This window comes from Symphalangus syndactylus, chromosome 12 (assembly GCF_028878055.3).
Source record: "Symphalangus syndactylus isolate Jambi chromosome 12, NHGRI_mSymSyn1-v2.1_pri, whole genome shotgun sequence".
Classification (NCBI taxonomy): Eukaryota; Metazoa; Chordata; class Mammalia; order Primates; family Hylobatidae; genus Symphalangus; species Symphalangus syndactylus.
Window position 1 is genome coordinate 103,022,831 of NC_072441.2, and position 20,681 is coordinate 103,043,511.

Below are 20,681 nucleotides of genomic sequence, written 5' to 3' on the forward strand. Positions count from 1 at the left end.
TTTGAATTTATTCAGTCAGTTAATATTTATTGATTACCTGCTATATACCAGGCTCAGTGCTAGTGCTGGGAACTAGTTAGAGCCTGTCTCTACCCTGGAGGATCTCTCTGGCTGGCTGGGGTACAAACATGTAAACAAACAAATATAGCAGTGATTTTTAAATATCTATCCTAATTCTCTTGTCATGTTTTTCCACTATGAACCCCACCTTGTAAAGAAGATTAGCTGTTAAGTTCTCACTCATAGGTGGGAATTGAACAATGAGAACACTTGGACACAGGAAGGGGAACATCACACACCGGGGCCTGTTGTGGGGTGGGGGCTGGGGGAAGGGATAGCATTAGGAGATATACCTAATGTAAATGACGAGTTAATGGGTGCAGCACACCAACGTGGCAAATGTATACATATGTAACAAACCTGAACACTGTGCACGTGTACCCTAGAACTTAAAATACAATAATAATGAAAAAGAAGATTGGCTGTTTATTGGGGTTTTAACAGTTGTATTTGGTAAACAAAAGAATAACTGGAAGTAACTGAGAATAGGATGCTGGAAGGAAATTGTCTGAGATGCCACTCTCCTGGTTTATTTACTACTCTCTTCCTCACTTTCAACTGTCAGTATTGAAGGATTGTATTCCTCAGTTAGGTAAAAAAATATGACTGGTTCGTCTGCTTTAGTTACTTAGAAATTTAGGGGCCAGACACAGTGGCTCATGCCTGTAATCCCAGCACTTTGGGAGGCCAAGCTGGGAGGGAGGATCACTTGAGGCCAGAGTTTGAGACCAGCCTGCGCAACATAATGAGATCCTATCTCCACAAGGAAATTTTAAAAATCAGCCAAGTGTAGTGGCATGCGCCTGTAGTCCCAACTACGAGGCAGCTGAGGCAGGAGTATCGCTTGAGCCCAAGAGGTTGAGGCTACAGTGAGCTATGATCATATCACTGCACTATACTCCAGCCTGGGTGACAGAGGGAGACACTGTCTCTACAAAAAATAAGTAAATAAATAATTAAATAAATAAATAAATAAGAAATTTAGGAAGTGTGTTCATCTCTACTGATTTTAAAGCAAAATAAATTTTTTTTTTTTTTTTTTTGAGATAGAGTCTTGCTCTGTCTCCCAGGCTGGAGTGCAGTGATGCAACCTCAGCTCACTGCAGCCTCAAACTCCTGGGCTCAAGTGATCCTCCCACCTCAGCCTCCTGAGTACCTGGGACTACAGACACGTGCCACCATGCCAGATTTTTTTTTTTTTTTTTTGTAAAGACAGAGTTTTGCCATGTTGCTCTGGCTGGTCTCACACTCCTGGGCTCATGCAATCCACTCACCTTGTGCTCCCAATGTGCTGGGATTACAGGTGTGAGCTACCATGGCTGGCTGCTAAAAGTAATTTCTTTAACTCCTTTAAAAATTTTTATTTTATGTATTTACTTATGAGATGGGGACTCACTTTGTTGACCAGACTGGCCTTGAACTCCTGGCCTCTAGCAGCCCTCCTGCCTCAGCCTCTCAAGTAGCTGAGATTACAAGTGTATATACCACCACACCCAGATCAAACTTTTTTTTTTTTTTTGAGACAGGATCTTGCTCTGTCACCCAGGCTGGAGTATAGTGTCAGATGGCAGGATCTTGGCTTCCTGGGCTCAAGCAGTCCTCCTACCTCAGTCTCTCTGGTAGCTGTGCCTGCAGTCACATGCCACCATGCCTGGCTAATTTGTTTTTATTTTTTGTAGAGATGGGGTTTCAATGTGTTCTCCAGGCTGGTATTAAACTCCTGGGCTCCAGCAATCCTCCCACCTTGGCCTTCCAAAATGCTGGGATTATAGGCATGAGCCACTGTGTCCAGACTACGAACCCATTTTTAAGTTGTCAAACATACACAAAAGTAGAGAGAAGAGCACCATGAACATCCATGTAGTCATCACCCAGCTTCAGTAACCTTCAGCCTCATGCTTTTCTTGTTTTATCTCTCCCCAACTATTTTTGCAGGAGTATTAAGTAAAAATTTCAGACATATCATTTTACTCATAAATACTTAAGTATATATCTTAACACATAAGGACTTTAAAATCATAACCATAATATTGATGTCAGACCCACTGAAATTAATAATCTAATAGTGGGTGCATTTTTAAAATTCAAATGAATATGAAACAACCAGATTCCAAGTAAAGGAACTTACCATGTTCTAATTTACCAAGTAGGGGATAGTTTGGCTTTTAACCTCAAATTTAGTGGGATTTTTTTTTTGTTACTTTAGCCAGAAACATTTAAAAATCATCCCATCATTGTCCCCTCTTTTAAAACAGAGTAACAAAGTAAGCAGAGCGAATGCTCTTAATTTATAATTTTATTCTCAGGGTATTTTACAATATACTGTGGGTGATGGGAATGAATATGTGTCCAGCAAAACTTGGTATTTTCTTATATGATGAATATTTCTCATTTTATTTAAAAGGCAAAGCTGATGGGATATTCTTTGCATTATATTCTGAAAATAAAAATCAGAATCCCTGCTGCTAATGGTGAGACTGATATTCTAATACCCTAGTTCTAAGCCTAGCTTTGAATGCTTTGAATAAGGGAAGTTATTCCTTATGACTTCCAACAGATAATGCTTTGTTTCACTGATCCTCTTTCAGAGATTTTCTTTGTGAGGCTTTTCAAGCTAAATAGAAGCCAGTACTTCTGAGCCAAATTAAACCTAGCTTCAGCCCTGGAAAGACTTGCATGTTTTTTTAAAAAGAGACTAGGGAAGAAACAGTTATTGTCGTATGTTTTACTAGGCTATATTAGTCATCTCAGCCACGTAGTTCTATTTTGCTCTTTGCCTAAAGGTATTAAAAATTTTAATGAATTTGTAAGCTGTAGCCATCTCAAGTTCAATTATAAAATAAACTGATGGTACTTTAGATGTGCATTTACCACTTGCCATTGGTCTCCTATGCACTAAAGAAAGCAAAAGATGACTTCTATTTTATACCAGAAGTCTTTGTTAATATTTCACCTAAAAAAATTAAATATATTGCTTTTTATTACTTCCTGTTTGAACCTACAATCAAGTGGAGAAATACCATGTGAAAGATTGTACATGTTGGCTTCTCTGGTAGAAGACATTGTTTGCCTTCCATTTTGTACGTAGGGGTAGATTTTTGAGGCTTGCCTGCTTACCATTTAAAATAAGATTTAAATTATAAAATTTCCTTAGACTGCTTTTTTGGTATTTTTTTTTTTTTTTTTTTGCCTGTCCAGTGAAGTTTTGAGCTATACTTGCTCAAAACGCTGACTATACCTTGAGCTCCGAATGACAGATAAGCAGTTAGATAGTAAACAGAGTAGAATTGGTAAATTAGAAAGGACCCAGAGGAATCATCTGGTACTTTTCTTTCATATAGGATGAAGGAAACCACTCCAGGAAGTGATCCTTTTCTCTAAAGTTTTCAAAGAGGGATGTTTATTCATTTATTTAATACTTTTTTTTTTTTTTAAAGAAGAATGCTGAGCCTGATGCTGTGTTTAACTCTCTCCTTAGTCACCCTCAGCCTGGAATAGTTTCTCAGTCTTCGACTTTTATAATGTTTATACTTTTGAAGATGACAAGCTAGTTATTTAGTAGAATGTTTCTCCATTTGAGTTTGTCTGGTGGTTCCTTAAGATTAGATTTAGGATATGTATCATGAGCAAGAATATTATAGAAGTGATGCTGTTTTTCTCATCCCATTCATTCTATCAGATGGAGTATGATTTTAATTTGTCTCATTGGCTGGTGATGCTTACTCTGATCATTTGACCAAGGTGATTTCTGCAGGGTTCTTTATGTAAAGTTGCTCTGCTTCCCTTCATGACTAATAAGAATTTTGTGGAGAAGTACTTTGAAATTATATAAATATCCAATTCCTAATAAAACTTTCAATTTATTTCACTTATATATAGAATCATGATTTCCTGTTTATTCAATATTATATCTTATGCTACCATTATTTATTTTAATGCTGAAATTATCCCCTACTTGGCCACTGGGAGCTCCTTCAGGATGGCTTTTGTGTCCTTTTGACATGTTTCCATTATTCTTCAAGCGTAACTTGCTTTTGGAAAAGCAAGATATTCCAGGCTCTTTTTGTACTTTCCTGGCACTAGCCCTAGAATCAGGTATTTCTCCAACTAGCCCTGGTTCTTTTTAGTAGACACTGATATATAGCAACCAAGATCTGTGCAGCAGATTTGCTCATTGCTTCTGGATATGTATTGTTGCTTCTAGATCTTCTCAGCAGACAGAACTAGGGACTAAACACATACATACATACATACATACATACATACTTACATACATACACACACACATACATACATTTATATGCATTTGCACCTATATTTCTTCAACCCCACAGAGCTCATTCTAGTTTTTCATCTTTCTGGATCCTGAACTTACTGATAAATCCCCCAGTGTTTGCCAAGTAGCCACCTCTTTAATTGTGTGGTTGCCCTCCTCACCCTGTTAAAATTCTACATGCCAGATTGCACCCTTCCATAGATGCCTTTCTGACATTGTGCTTGGGCTCCAACACATCCGTGTCAGGCTGCCACTGTTCATAAATGCCCTCATTACGTTGCTTGAGCCAGGTCTCCCCAAGCACATGAAAAACTGCACTGTTTTCATGGGTTTGGATACCAAAGAAAATTGAATGACTGAAAAGTACTGAAGAGTTTACCTTAAAGGGAGAAACTAGAGCAGAAGTTCTCCAAATGTGATCTGAACATCAGCACCCCCTGGGAACTTCTTGGAAATGCAGATTCTTAGGCTCCATCTCAGATCTGAATCAGAAACTCTGGATATGGGGCCCAGCAATTTGTGCTTTAACAAGCTTTCTAGGGAATTCTGGCACATACTACTGTTTGAGACCCACTATCCGAAGGAGAGATAGAGTCTCCACTTAGTATTCTATCCTGCATCTAGGTTATCTCTGGCATAATGAAGACTCCTTGGTTGTCAAGGTCTTGGTACCATTTTTTAGGGCTTTGGAGCCATCCTAGAAATGAAGTCCTCCCATATGGATCAAGACTGGAATAATTATCCAGTTCAACCCACCATCCGTGGAAAACCCAATCCTCTAGGGAAAATCAAGGAATTATACGCGAATTAAACTGTGCTTTGTCTTTTTGGTATAGAAACATTTTAATTAAATCCTTACAGTTAATAAATAGTTAAAGGAAGGACCAGAAATTAATATCAAAGAAATAAAAGTTTTGCAGTTTTTGTTTTTGTTTTTTTGTTGTTGTTATTTTGAGATGGCGTCTCGCTCTGTTGCCCAGGCTGGAGTACAATGGCACGATCTCAGCTCACTGCAACCTCCACCTCCTGGGTTCAAGCAATTCTCTTGCCTCAGCCACCCAAGTAGCTGGGGTTACAGGCATGCACCACCACGCCCAGCTAATTTTGTATTTTTAGTAGAGACGGGATTTCACCACGTAGGTCAGGCTGGTCTCGAACTCCTGACCTCAGGTGATCCACCTGCCTTGGCCTCCCAAGTGCTGGGATTACAGGCATGAGCCACCACGCCCAGCCGAAAGTTGTACAGTTTTTACTTATTTTAAGCTCACATCTGATGTAAGAATGTACAATTAATGAACTGTTACTCTCCCGTACTGGCTGTGTTTTCTACAGTATCAAAAATATGCTTCAAGGCCAGGCATGGTGGCTCACGCCTGTAATCCCAGCACTTTGGGAGGCTGAGGCAGGTGGATCAACTGCTTGAGCCCAGGAGTTCGAGACCAGCTGGGGAGCATGGCAAAACCTCATCTCCACAAAAAAATACAAAAATTAGCTACTAGTGGTGGCATGCACCTGTGGTCCCAGATACTCAGGAGGGTAAGATGGTAGAATGGCTTGAACCCAGGAGGTCATGCCTTCAGTAAACTGAGATCACACCACTGCACGCCAGCCTAGGAATCAGAGTGATACCCTATCTCATTCATATATGTGCGTGTGTGTGTGTGTGTGTGTGTGTGTGTGTGTATACATATATATGCTTCACAAATTTTACTTATATATAGACATGGAGGCTTACATTTCAGGTAAATAAGATAGGCTCCGTATAAAGCAATTTGAGAATAAGAAAGTTTTATCTGTTTTTCTTGAGTGGCATGAAAAGATAAACAAAATACTTTATTTACAGTAGAGAACACAGCATATTCAAATTCAGTATTGTGACCTTCACCTCAACTGGATTAGCCAGGTAGTATGTTATTTGCTTAGATTCCTGGGTCAGATATGTCCTGTATCCTTTAGCTTTTCTGTCAGCAAAAAGGGATAATTAGGACACAGAACCTGAATTTTAAAATAGTTTCAGTTTAAATTAAAGATTCCCTTGAATTAAAGCTGATTCCCTTCTTAAAGGTGATTCATATTTATGATTTTTCATTGTCTTTGTTCTCAAGGAGGCTTTTATTGTCTTACTGCAAAATTTTTGTAAATATCTTTGAGTTCTGTTTTTCTGAGTTTATGTGATTAAGGTTTTGAGAATATCTAGATATAGTACTTCTGCCTTTTTCCAGACAAGAAACAAGACACATAACCATATACCCACTCACATTTACAAAGCCTAGGAGATGAAGTTTCATGTAATATGGACTTTGGCTTAATTTTGTCTCGTTCTTATAAATAATCCTTTGAAAATGTGTCTCAGAAAATCATTAACACTGAAAAAGGAAACATGAAAGGCTTAAAATTCTGAAAATTATAACATAGTAGACCTTTTAATTTATTATCATTTGTGATTTCAACATTTTTGTGAGATTACCTTAAGAGCCATGACACTGTAACACTTTGTAATTTTGTAAAAGTCCTGATTGTCAATATATGCCCAGTGAGGGTTGGTAAAGAGTAAGTCTTGGCCGGGCACAGTGGCTCACGCCTGTAATCCCAGCACTTTGGGAGGCCGAGGCGGGCGGAGCAACTGAGATCAGGAGTTCGAGATCAGCCTGGGCAACACGGTGAAACCCCGTCTCTACTAAAAATACAAAATTAGCCGGGCGTGGTGGCACATGCTTGTAATCCCAGCTACTCAGAAGGCTGAGGCAGGAGAATCGCTTCAATCTGGAAGGCGGAGGATGTGGTGAGCCAAGATTGCACCATTGCACTCCAGCCTGGACAACAAGAGTAAACCTATGTCTCACCAAAAAAAAAAAAAAAAAAAAAAAGTAAGTCTTGATAAGCACACTTGTTTTTGCAGTATGTAGATTTAAATTTAACTTTGTTTCTGGGTAGAAAATATATCCAGAAAAAAAGCCAACCACTAGTGCTGATATTAGAATTGATGAGAACACAAAGTCCAAGGACATGATGATATTTAGCAAGGAAAGAGCAGCTTCTGCTGGGTGTAGTAGCTCACGCTGGTAATCTCACAACTTTGGAAGGCTGAGGTAAGAGAATCACTTGAGTCCAGGAGTTCGAGACCAGCCTGGGCAATGTGGCAAGACCCGGTCTCTACTAAAAATAAGAAAATTAGCTGGGAGTGCTGGCATAGACCTGTGGTGCCAGCTACACAGAAGGCTGAGGCAGGCAGATTGCTTGAGCCCAGGAATTCAAGACTAGCCTGGGCAACATGGCGAAACCCTGTCTCCACAAAAAATACAAAAATTAGCTTGGTATGGTGGCTCATGCCTGTAGTCCCAGCTCCTGTGGTGGGAGGATCACTTGAGCCTGGGAGGTCAAGGCTGCAGTGAGCCATGAGCATGTCACTGTGCCACTCCAGCCTGGGCAACAGAGCAAGACCCTCTCTCAAAAAATAAATAAATAAATTGAAGCATTCTTTAAATTGGCAGATTTATGTTATGAACCTAAATTACTGTACACCTTATAGAGACAACAAAGTGCTCCCTAACACTAACCTAATCAAGATGTTAGCCAGTAAATATTTGCTTATGAAAAGATGAAACTTTACTAAGAATTAGAAAGTACCAGAGCTTATTACTTTGATCCCATGTTTATATAAGTCACTTTCATTTTTTTCAATTATTAATTTGCATTTTATAGCTTCATTTATATAATTATATGTTACACTATAAGTGACATTTGAAAAAATTGTCTTAGGACAACCGTCATGTACATCAAGGTCTGTAGTGAGAATGAAAAAGGACCATAATTTTTATAAGATTAATTTGTTTTTGTTTTTCTTTTTTTGTGAGATGGAGCCTTGCTCTGTTGCCCAGGCTGGAGTGCGGTGGTACAATCTGAGCTCACTGCAACCTCTGCCTCTGAGTTCAAGTGATTCTTCTGCCTCAGCCTCCCGAGCAGCTGTGACTACAGGCTCCTGCCACCACGCCTGGGTAATTTTTGTATTTTTAGTAGAGATAGGATTTCACCGTGTTGGCCAGGCTGGCCTCAAACTCCTGACCTCAAATGATCCACCTGCCTCTGCTTCCCAAAGTGCTGAGATTACAGGCATGAGCCACAGTGCCCAGCCTGGTGCTGGTTGATAAGTAGGTTCTCAACATGTGCTTCTTGAAATAAACAGAATAAGACTATACTAAAATCAACAGTGAAAAACCAGAGGTCCTAACTTGGAGCTCCTCCAGTTTGTTCTCCTCCAGTTTGTTCTCCTCCAGTTTGTTCTTATCTTGGAAATACCACCTTAGAGATTTTGGTAAGAATAAGAAGACTGGCCCCAAAGATCTGTTAGAATATTTCCCCCTTATCCTATTAGTTAATACTCTTGACACCATTTTGTTGGAATCACATTAGAAAATGTTCAGGTTTTGGCCAGGTGCAGCAGCTCACGCCTGTAATCCCAGCACTCTGGGAGGCCGAAGAGGGCAGATCATGAGGTCAGGAGTTTGAGAGCAGCCTGGCCAATATGGTGAAACTCTGTCTCTACTAAAAATACAAAAATTAGCCGGGCATGGTGGCACGCGCCTGTAGTCCCAGCTACTCTGGAGGCTGAGGCAGGATAATTGCTTGAATTGGGAAGGCAGAGGTTGCAGTGAGCCGAGATCGGCCACTGCACTCCAGCCTGGGTGACAGAGCGAGACTCTGTCTCGAAAAAAAAAAAAAAAAAAACGAAAATATTCAGGTTTTGTATTTGCCTGATGCATGTGTGAGTAGAAGCCAACTTAGAGTGAAGAATTTGGGATAGTAACCTCTCCAAGAACAATGAAAAGTAGCTCAGAGACACAGTTGACCTATGTACATGTAAAACAAAAAGAATTATGTATTTTTTCTTTTTCAAACTTCGTATGTGTTTTATATGAGGGCATTCATTTCAGGTTATTATTATTATTATTATTTTTGAGACAGAGTCTCACATTGTTGCCCAGGCTGGAGTGCAGTGGCACGATCTCAGCTCCCTGCAACCTTCACCTCCTGGGTTCAAGTGGTTCTCCTGCCTCAGCCTCCCAAGTAGCTGGGATTACAGGCGCCCGCCACCAAGCCCAGCTAATTTTTTTTTTTTTTTGTATTTTAGTAGAGATGGGGTTTCACCATGTTGGCCAGGCTGGTCTCAAACTCCTGACCTCGTGATCTGCCTGCCTTAGCCTCCCAAAGTGCTAGGATTACAGGCATGAACCACTGTGCCTGTCACATTTCAGGTTATTAATGAGGATATTTCCCTTGAGCTAAAAGCATATAACACAGATTTCCATCTATAAATAATTTTACATATGTATTCCAAAGCCCTTGGATGTAGAGGGGAAATGGGTGATTTTTAGCAAGTTTTAGCCTGTCCTTTTCAATTACTAAAGAAATAACAGGTATACCTCACTACTTGAATTCAGGTGATTTGGATAGCAATACTGTATGTCTGTAGATTTCTCTGCTAAGGCTTATGTCTAGATTTTAGCACATTCACCAGGCTTAGTGTTCCCACCCTGTGGGTAGCTGACAATCTTCACATAGTTTCTTGTAATAAAATATAATTAAATAGTGTTTAAATGTTAAATTAGATTCTTCCTCCCTCTCCCTTTCTCCATCCATCCTCAGTTTAATTAGTTACCGAGTACTTTTCCACACCCACCATTTGGAGGAAGTTTGTGACAGAGTGAGTTGATGAGGGTACTTTTGATTTCACTGTTTCCTATTGCAGTCATTCTCTGAAAAATGATCAATGACATTGGAATTATGAAAGGCAGCAACAGACTCGGCTTCAGAAGATCCCATTGAGTGTTTTTCCTTGCACTAGTTATATAGTCAGTTTCCCCCTTGTAAATTATTACAGTGGGGGATTTATTAGGGAAAACATCATTTAAAAATTTTAACAGCCGCGATAAACTGTCATTTGCAGTTCTCAGCTGACAGTCAAACAGCTGCAATCCGTTAGTGAGCTTTTACTTTCAGCTGCCAGAGGTCTTTCAACTCCTGTTCCCCTGGAAATGAGGAGGGCTGGGCTGGACGCGTACAAGGGAAGTGAGGGTTGAAATACACATTTTCCCATACCATATTTTTTATGCCTCCCCACAGTTTCCATAGAAATGGGAACATAAATAACACCCCACCCCAGACTTTGAAGAGCAATCGTTTATGTGTAAACTGCAGTAGATGGACCTTAAAGAGGCACACAAAATAAGCTAATCTTAGGGTCTTTCCTTTACTTGTGTTTGGCCAAGCCTAATTTCAGATAGAGTCTCATTTGATTTACTCTGTACATAAAAAATGGTTCTTTTTTTAATCAATTTTTAGAAAGTTTGATATTACCGTTTTTTCTGAAACGAGAATTATCTTGAACATACTTTGATGGATTGATAGGTATATATCCGTTGTTTATGTGTTAAAAATCTAGCAAGCTTGGTGTTCTAACTTTCCTGTCATGTTTGTTCTATCCAAGATTAAAGAAATGAATTTTGGGCCAGGTGTGGTGGCTCATGCCTGTAATCCCAGCACTTTGGGAGACTGAGGCAGGCAAATCACTTCAGGTGAAGAGTTTGAGACCAGCCTGGCCAACACGGCAAAACCCCATCTCTACTAAAAAAATACAAAAATTAGCTGGGTGTGGTGGTGCGTGCCTGTTATCCCATCTACTTGGGAGGCTGAGGCAGAAGAATTGCTTGAACCCAAGAAGCGGAGGTTGCAGTAAGCTGAGATTGCACCAGCCTGGGTGATAGAGCGAGACTCTGTCTCACAAAAAAAAAAAAAAAAAAAAAAAAGAAAAAAAGAAATGAGTTTTGATTTAGGGAATGCTCCAATTGCATAGTATAAAAGGTCTTCTCAAATAGTCTTATTCTTATGCATTATTTTAGAAATTGCCCCACAGAACAGAGGTAATTATTGGCTCTGTCAAACATATCAGAGAAAACTGCCAAATTTAATTGGTTATCACAATTTTCTCATTTAGGTAACAAGAATATCCTATATTAAGTGCATTTCTGTGTTTTTCCACTTATCAGCTCTGTGTCATCACATATCTCCTGTAACACCCATACTTGAGGAAAATGTATAGGCATAGTCTTTATCTGTTTCTTTTATTCCAACATTTAACTAATTAACAAATTCCATTTGAATCACGAGACAGTAAGAATATGCGTAATTGAATAAATCTGCTTTAGGTTTATGTTGGGTTGCAGTAGATACCAACTGTAAGTAAGGCAGAATTTTTTCCTTAAGGCATCCCAGTGGAGTTTGGAAAATTCATACCCCAGGAATAGCTCATAACAGCCATATGTGATTATTACATGAGTGACATAGACTGATTCCCATGACTAGGAAAACTTGTTTCCTTTCCCTTTCTACTGTCGCCTTTTTCACAAAGTCCCTTTCTCCTGATTTATTTTCATAACTTCCTAAATGTCCTTTCAACTGCTACCTTTCTCCTTTTGTTTGTTTGTTTGTTTGTTTGTTTGTTTGTTTTTTGAGACAGGATCCTGCTCTGTCACCCAGGCTGGAATGCAGTTGTATGATCGATCATAGCTCACTGCAACCTCAAACTTCTGGACTTAAGAGATTCTTCTGCCTCAGCCTCTGGAGTAGCTGGGACTACAGGCACACACCACTGACCATGCCGGGCTAATTTTTTTAAAAAATTTTTTGTAGAGATGGGGTCTCGCTTTGTTGCCCAGGCTGGTCTTGAACTCTTGAGCTCAAGTGATCCTTTAATCTCAGCCTCCCAAAATACTAGAATCACAAGTGTGGCCACTATACCTAACTCTTTCTTCTTTTCTTTATCTTCCCTTCTACTTTAGCATATACATGATTTCCAGATTCATATTTGTAAAAACAGTCTTGATCCTTTTACTATTTTAAAACCTCAGTGATCTCTTCACATCATTGTGACAAGACTTTTCTTTTAAAAGACAGTTCTAACGTCAGATATTCTGCCTTATAAGCCCGGCTACTAAAACAATCCAAAAACTTTTAGTATTTTAGGTTCTTTCGTATTCCAAATTGCTTCTCATATCCAGAATGGATGCAAACATCTGTTAAGACCATCTGCCTGGTTTTTATTTCAGAAAATATGGTCACTGCGCTAGCAACTACCAAAATAGGTTCATGCTTTCAGCGACTGGCAGCAACCTAGACAGTCTTCAATCTGGCTTGTGTATTCTTTCCAGCCTGCTCTGCAGGTACCTTATGCCAGGTCATCTAGCTCCTCACCCAAACAAACAGAACTAACTGCTTAGCACATTTAGTAGGCCCACATTTTGTAGCTCCATGCCTTTGCTTACAGAAGTTTCCTTTAGGTATGAGGAAAGATATAAGCAATAACAAGTTGTTCTTTCCATCTGGAACATCTTGTCCCTCCCTGTACCCCTCTCATAGCCCTACCCTACTGTCATACTATCTGTAATTTACATTAAAACACCTCAGTCTACACAGTGTGTTAGTTAGTCTACACCTTGGACACGACTGATTAACATTTGAAACACTGATATGGGAATACATAATGTAAGGGTATTTGTTTGGCATTGGAAATACCCTAATGAGGACATAACTACTTAAATTTAACCTGCTTATCTTTAAATCTACACCAGAGAGTTTTCTAGTTAGCATAAAGGATGTCAGAAATAATTTCAAATTGGATTGGTTAGAAATACCATACAGGTTCCTCTGGCACATGAACTGCACATAAGATTCTGGCAAGCCAGGTAGCCTAATGCCTGCACAGTGTCACCCGAGGCAGAGCACTGTTTGGGCCTGTTGACTATCACCTAACAGAAGATGCTTCCTACCTGGTAGAAAGGTAGTGAGGAGACCTATGGCCATGCCTATCTTCAGTCTTTGGAGGCACTGATATATACCCTCCTCCTCCCGCCACCAAAACAAAACAAAACAAAAAAAACCCTGACACTTCGGAATGGTCAATAGCAAAACCTCCCTCCAGGACAATGCTTACATGCTATCTCTTCCTTAAAGTCTATCCTAAATTTCCTGATGGATTTGTGAACTCATTCTCCTCTACACCATCATAGAATGAGGCTTATATTTCTGTTATGGCATTAATAAAATTTTAAAATTTATTGTAAGTTTCTTGATGAAAGGACTGTGTCATAACTTTCTTTGTATCCCACATAGCATGTGGCATAGTGCCTTGTACACAGTAGATATTTGTTATAATGAGCACATGCATGTACTTACCAATTCTGTAAGGAACAGATCCAGCTTTGGGTCATAGGGACACTGGGAGCCAATGTGTGAGTTCTTAGAGTTCCATTAATTCACTGTTCATAGTTCTAAGGGAGTCAGGAGTAATTGTCCATAACTACATGGCTCTAGTTAGCCATTAGTGCAAAGACACACTAGGACTGATGTCAACAGCAGAGGAAAGTAGTGCTGTCTATGTTGTCTTCTTTCAGAAACTCATACCTAAATGTATTTCATACTGCTGTTCGGCCAAATCTGCCTCTAGATAATAAAGAAGGACAAATATTTAGGACAATTATTTCTCTTGTTCTGTATTTCCTAGCCAATTTGAAGCAGTATATATAACTAACCAAGTACACCAGGAGAAAAGTAAAGGAGGTGCAATTATAGCACACAGATTTAAAAAACAAAGCAAAATAAAACAATTAATGTTAGTAAGATGATAGTATAGTATAATAGTTCAAAGCAAGGATATTAAACCCAGACTGCCTGGATCAAATTAATCCCCACTTTACTAGCTGTGTGGCCTTGGACAAGCTATTTAACCCTTCTGTGCCTTTGTTCTTCTTCTGTAAAATGAAGATGATAGAATAGCACCTACTTCAGAGATGTGAGGCTAAAATGAATTCATACATATAAAGCATATAGCACTCAGTGCCTGGCACATAGGAAGTGCTGGATGTGTTTACTGTTCCTGCAGTGATATGGTTAAATTATAGCTCCAAAGGCAGAAGTATGCTAATTTCAGTCAGCGTGCAGTCCTTCTGTGTGTGTGCTTTGCAGTTCTCCCCTTCCAACGGAGTAATCCTCATGCCTTGAAGCCCCCATATATTGGTGCTTATACCTTTCTTGTGGAACCTGTCACATTCTACCCTAAATTATATAATTATTTGTAAGCTCCTTAAAAGCAGAAACTATCTTCTTTGTCTTCCTCTCAGCACCCAGCAGAATGATTATGTAACAGCCTTGCTTACACAACAGCTCTTTGCTAACTATCTGGGGAAACTATGAACCTCTGTGAGGTTGGTGCCTGGAGGCCCTGCACCTTGGACTGGTTCCTGTGTACCTCTCATACTCTTCAGCTAGCAATCCCTCCCCTCACTGTGCTCCAGCAACTGGCCTTAAGTCCCTTAAACATGCATCCTTTTCCAAAACTGGCTTAATGTGTGTGTGACCTGTGCAGTCACATAGGTCCTCATACTTGGTTGAATGCTCTATCACTAGCTTGAAATTCTTAGTTTTTGTGTTCAATTTTTATCTTGCACTGAGCCTGCAAATTATGTACCCGGTCTTGCTCTTGGTCATCCTGTGCTCATTGTTCCCTGTGCCTGGAACACCCCTTCTCCCTAATCCTCACTATCTAACCTACTCTTCAAGGCTCAGCTTCATTGTCATTCCTCAGAGAAGCAATAAAAATTAGAGCCATGTATTAGTATCCCTCCACCTTTTCTTCTCCCTCAGAGCACTTTACTTACTTTGTAAATATGGTATTTATTTATACTGTGATTATTTCTTTTAAGACTCTCCCAGGCTGGGTGCGGTGGCTCATGCCTATAATCCCAGCACTTTGGGAGGCTGAGGTAGGTGGATCACGAGGTCAGGAGTTCGAGACCAGCCTGGCCAACATGGTGAAACACGGTCTCTACTAAAAATACAAAATTAGTCAGATGTGGTGGCGGGCACCTGTAATCCCAGCTGCTCAGGAGGCTGAGACAGGAGAATCCCTTGAACCCAGGAGGTGGAGGTTGCAGTGAGCCGAGATCACGCCATTGCATTCCAGCTGGGGCGACAGTGCGAGACTCCGTCTCAAAAAAAAAGACTTTCTCCCCACCAGACTGTAAACTCCTCCAGGTGATAGACTGTGCCTTTGTTCCAGGACGGCTTTGCCTGCTACATAGTAAATGGTAAATAAATACTTGTTGAGTGAGTGAATGAATAAATCATTTTTAGAAATGCCAAGTTGTGGCCAGATGCAATGGCTCACGCCTGTAATCCCAGCACTATGGAAGGCTTAGGTGGGCGGATCACTTGGGGTCAAGAGTTCAAGACCAGCCTGGCCAACATGGCGAAACCCTTTCTATACTAAAAGTATAAAAAAATTAGCCAGGCATGGTGGTGTGCACCTGTAATCCCAGCTACTCGGGAGGCTGAGGCAGGAGAATCGCTTGAACCCAGGAGGTGGAGCTTGCAGTGAGCCAAGATCACTCCACTGCACTCCAGCCTGGGCAACAGAACAAGACTCTGTCTCAAAAAACAAACAAACAAAAAAAAAACAAAAGCAAAGTTGTATGGATAAGCTTATCTTCCCAAGCTAAGAAGTTGATGTATAAAAATGGCAATGCAAGGCCAGGTGTAGTGGCTTACACCTGTAATCCCAGCACTTTGGAAGGCCAAGGTGTACAGATCACTTGAGCCCAGGAGTTCAAGACCAGCTGGGGCAACACATTGAAACCCCACTTCTACAAAGAAATTAGCCAGGCGTGGTGACTTACACCTGTGGTCCCAACTACTCAGGAGGCTGAGGTGAGAGGATTTCTTGAGCCTGGAAAGTCAAGGCTGAAGTGAGCTGTGATTGTACCACTGCACTCCAGCCTGAGCAACAGAGTCAGACCCTGTCTCAAAAAATTAAAAAAAAAAAAAAAAAAAAAGTCAGTGCAATCTTCATGCAATTTAATATTGCTAGTGATGACTTTTGACCAGTTTTACTTACTGTCTTTATAGATGGATGAATACAGTAAAATTCTCCATTTTTCTTTTCCACTGTTTGTCCTTCTCATATAATCTGGTATAGTAAAGTTGAATCTCTCTAAAGTCAGATTTACTCAGGTTGTCTTATACATTAGTTTCAAATTAAATTTCTTAGAGCATAAATGTCTACAGCCTTCTGCCTCTTGTATTTTTAGCAAGCGATATGTATTTACTTTTGATCTAATTGCCAGCGACAACTGACATAAAAGTAATGCTTCAGGTTTCTTAGCATTTAATGGTGGAAAAGCCAGTATTATTATAATGAAGTTAACACTTGATAATAATAGAGAACAGTGTCCTACTTGGTTTTCCCATCATTCTTTCTCTCCTCTCTTATTGTCTGTGTTTAAATAAGCTTAATTAACTCACTCTGAATGCATAGCTGTATCAGCTTTCTGTGGTCCAATTTTGGAACTATATCTGGTTATTCTACTCCCTGGAATCAGACCAATACAATTCAACATGTAACCAGATTTAATGCATGCCATCTTACTGTCTCAATTTTTAGTGCTTGGTAGTCATTCCATTACTCTCCAAATACTGTACTAAAATTTTTAAGTGATAAATTTCTAACCAAAAACTCATTTACAAATGGATTTCTACTTGAGATTTACAATGGATTTTGAGCACCTCCCCCAAAAGAAATAAAAAACATCCAACATGGTATACTAACTTGATATTACTGCTTCTTAATTTTTGCAAAGAGGAAAAGAATCAGAATTTCCACAATTTAGCCCCACATTGAGAATAATCAATACAGTGAGAGAAGAATTTTTATTGCTTAAAAGAAAAACAGGCTAAATGTCCTTTTTTTTTTTTCCTTCAAGTATAAGGAATCGGAGAAAAACAGATTTTAAAACCAATAGAAGGAATGGTTATGATCCAGCATCAACTGTTGCATGTGGGTGAAGAAAAGAACCCAGCATTATTTGTACAAATCCATATGGGACACAGTGGGAACAGAAAGAAACAAGGAAGTATAGGAAATAGAGAAGAAGGACACTCAGTGAAGATGTAGACCTCAAAAAATGTTCCATCTAAGCACTGACTGATTCCAGTACCTTAAGGTGATCTGCTTTAAGCTGTAAATCTTCTGAGTGGTTTATGCTCTCAATGCTTTTTTTTCAGAAGGCTGTGAGAGGAGGAAAAATGTATTATTTTCAGTCTGCCCCCTCTTAAGACTTTATGGAATTTTAAGCAGGCTTCTCCCAGAGTTAAATTCCTGATTCAACCACCCCAGAGTCTATTTGGCCATCTCTCTCTCTCTCTTTTTTTTTTTTTTTTTCTAGCTTGCCCAGAAAGATCAAAGTAAAGGTATTCTTTTTCTTTTTTCTTTTCTTTTTTTTTTAATCTCCTACGTTATGCCTGGTAATGTGGCAGATATCTTAGGTTCATTACCTCTCAGTTATGCATTAACAGCACCTCCATCCTTGAGTTGATTAGCTCAGTTAACTGCTGCAGGCTACTGATGAGGCTTATCAAAGGTCCTAGGTTTGAGAGCTATGCATGTTGGCTAGATGACAGGCAATGTAGATGATAGTCAAGTAACATAGTGTACGATTAAGGCTTTAACTTTGGTGTCAAAAAGACCTTTTGGGTAGCTGGGTGCAGGGACATGTGCCTGTAGTCCCAGCTACTTGGGAGGTTGAGTCAGGAGAACTCCTTGAGCCCAGGAGTTCATAGCCAGCCTGGCAACATAGTGAGACCCAATCTCTTAAAACAAAAGCCTGTAGGGTCTGTCATTATTATGGGGCCTATGTGTGTTACTTAGTCTTTCTTGGTTTACTCAATTTATAAAATGGATATAGTAACACCCAGTTTCTTTGTGAGGCTTAAGAAATACAAAAAATGCTAAATGATGGCTGGGCGCTGTGGCTCACGCCTGTCATCCTAGCACTTTGAGAGGCTGAGGCAGGTGGATCACCTGAGGTTAGGAGTTTGAGACCAGCCTAGCCAACATGGTAAAACCCCGTCTCTACTAAAAATACAAAAATTAGCTGAGTGTGGTGGCAGGCACCTGTAATCCCAGTTACTCAGGAGGCTGAGGCAGGAGAATTGCTTGAACTCAGGGGGCAGAGGTTGCAGTGAGCCGAGATCACGCCACTTCACTCCAGCCTGGGCAAAAGAGCGAGACTCCATCTCAAAAAAAAAAAAAATATATATATATTTATATTTGTATTTATGTTTGTATTTATATTTATATTTATACGTGCTCAGTGCTTAGGCCAGTGCTGTGGCATGCATTTTGTGCTCAATTAAAAAAGATGGTCATGGTAGTTGCTTGTGTTACCCTATTACAAAACATAAACAATTCAAGTTCTGATTAAGAGGTTTAAGTAAATTGCTCATAAAATTATATAGCTAGTATTTGGCAGAGAAAGTTTTCAAATGCAAGCCTGTTTAATTTCTTTCTTTTTTTTTTTTTCAGACAGAGTTTCGCTGAGCTAATTTTTGTATTTTTAGTAGAGAAGGGGTTTGACCATGTTGATCAGGCTGGTCTCAAACTCTCAAACTGCTGACCTCAGGTGATCCACCTGCCTCAGCCTCCCAAAGTGCTGGGATTATGGGATTACAGGCGTGAGCTATCGCGCCCAGCCAAGCCTGTTTAATTTCTTTCTTTCTTTCGTTTTTTTGTTGAGATGGAGTTTCGCTCTTGTCACCCTGGCTGGAGTACAATGGCGCGATCTTGGCTCACTGCAGCCTCGGCCTCCTGAGTAGCTGGGATTATAGGCATGAGCCACTATGCCTGGCTAATTTTTTTGTATTTTTAGTAGAGATGGGGTTCCACCATGTTGGCCAGGATGGTCTCAAACTCCCGACCTCAGATGATCTACTTGCCTCGGCTTCCCAAAGTGTTGGGATTACAGGTGTAAGCCACCGCACCCAGCCAGCCTGTTTAATTTCTAAACCACCCCAAATAAAGTATCAAAGAGAAACTGCTGCTCAAATAATTGTGCTTGAAGAATATGGTTTTTCTCTTCTTTAAAACTTGATTTTATTCTTATAACCAAGCTGCTTATATACATAGATTCTTGAAATATTTTGGGACAGTAAAATAGTCGTTCCTGATCTTACAAATTTCTTCTCTCCTAAAATTTATTTATAAATTGGTTGTTTGAAACTCAGAATGGATATTCCCTTAGGAAGTGGTGGTTGTGTTCTCAGGCCAATTCATAAAAGCTTCTCTAGCCTGTCTCTTCTCCCTTTCTAGTGCTTAATGTTTAGTTCAGTAGTTTTCAGATGGGCAGTATATCAAAATTGCCTGAGTAGCTTTGTAAAGATAAAGGTACTTGAACAAAAAAAAATGAGAAAGAATGAATAAGACCTCATGTATGATAGCACAGCAGGATGACGATAGTCAATAATAATTAATTGTACATTTAAAAATAACTAAAAGAGTATAATTGGGCTGGGTGCAGTGGCTCACATCTGTGATCCCAGCACTTTGGGAGGCTGAGGAGGTCAGATCACTTGAGCCCAGGGTTTCAAGACCAGCCTGGTCAACATAGCGAGACCCTGTCTTTACAAAAAATACAAAAAAATTAGCCAGGTATAGTGGCAGGTGCTTGTAGTCCCAGCTACAGGCTAAGAGGTGGGAAGATCACTTGAGTCCAGGAGGTCGAGGCTACAGTGAGTGGCACTGCACTTCAGCCGAGGCCACAGAGCGAGACCCTGCCTCAAAAAAAAAAAAAAAAAAAAGAGTGTGACTGGATTCTTTGTAACACAAAGGATAAATGCTTGAGGGGATCGCTACCCCATTTTGCCTAATTTGATTATTACACATTACATGCCAGTTTCAAACTATCTCTTGTACCCCATATATATATTAAATTACTATGTATCCACAAATATTAACATTAAGATTAAAAAAAAAAGATAGAGGTGCCTGATCATACCTCAGATCTTCTGAATCAGAATTTTAGGGTGAATGTGCTAGATCCATCCCAGCAGAAGCCTGAGGCAGGGGAGGGCATGATGTAGTAAAGGTACTAAAAGAAGTCCTGTGTGGCTGGAGCAGAGACTGGTTGTCTTTAAACTCTTGATTGTGATCCTTGTGAATGAAAGTCATATGAGCCCATACCATCAATATATGTATATTCATTTTTAAATAAATTAGCTACCTGTACTACAATAAGCACAAATATTTTTTAAAAGATGAAATAAAAATAGTCCTTCCTGACTATTTTCATGTTCTAAAAACAGAACATGAAATTCTAATAATCACCTTTTGCTTTCTGTACCTATTTGGATAGTTTTATGTACTTCCTGGGATGGACAAACCACATTTTTGCAAAATATAGGCAAAGAGAGTGAAGGGAAGGTAGATAGAGACTAGATTCTATAGGACCAGCAGAGCCAAGTA

General features: G+C 39.8%; 1 protein-coding gene and 1 long non-coding RNA gene across 21 annotated transcripts in view; one reads left to right on the plus strand and one right to left on the minus strand.

Annotated features, from left to right (window-relative positions):
- RABGAP1L (RAB GTPase activating protein 1 like) overlaps positions 1 to 20,681 on the plus strand; it is an 865,831-nt gene that overhangs the window by 797,810 nt on the left and 47,340 nt on the right. The window lies entirely within an intron of this gene.
- Positions 6,144 to 20,681, minus strand: part of LOC134734565 (uncharacterized) — a 66,245-nt gene continuing 51,707 nt past the window's right edge. For 3 of the 4 annotated variants that reach the window (XR_010117649.1, XR_010117652.1, XR_010117650.1), the window contains 3 exons: positions 17,380 to 17,450; positions 13,565 to 13,831; positions 6,155 to 7,168 (listed from right to left, as the gene is read on the minus strand). This is a non-coding gene — a long non-coding RNA (uncharacterized lncRNA). Of the gene's footprint in view, positions 7,169 to 13,564; positions 13,832 to 17,379; positions 17,451 to 20,681 lie in introns of all 4 variants that reach the window. The other variant, XR_010117651.1, reaches the window with a different exon arrangement.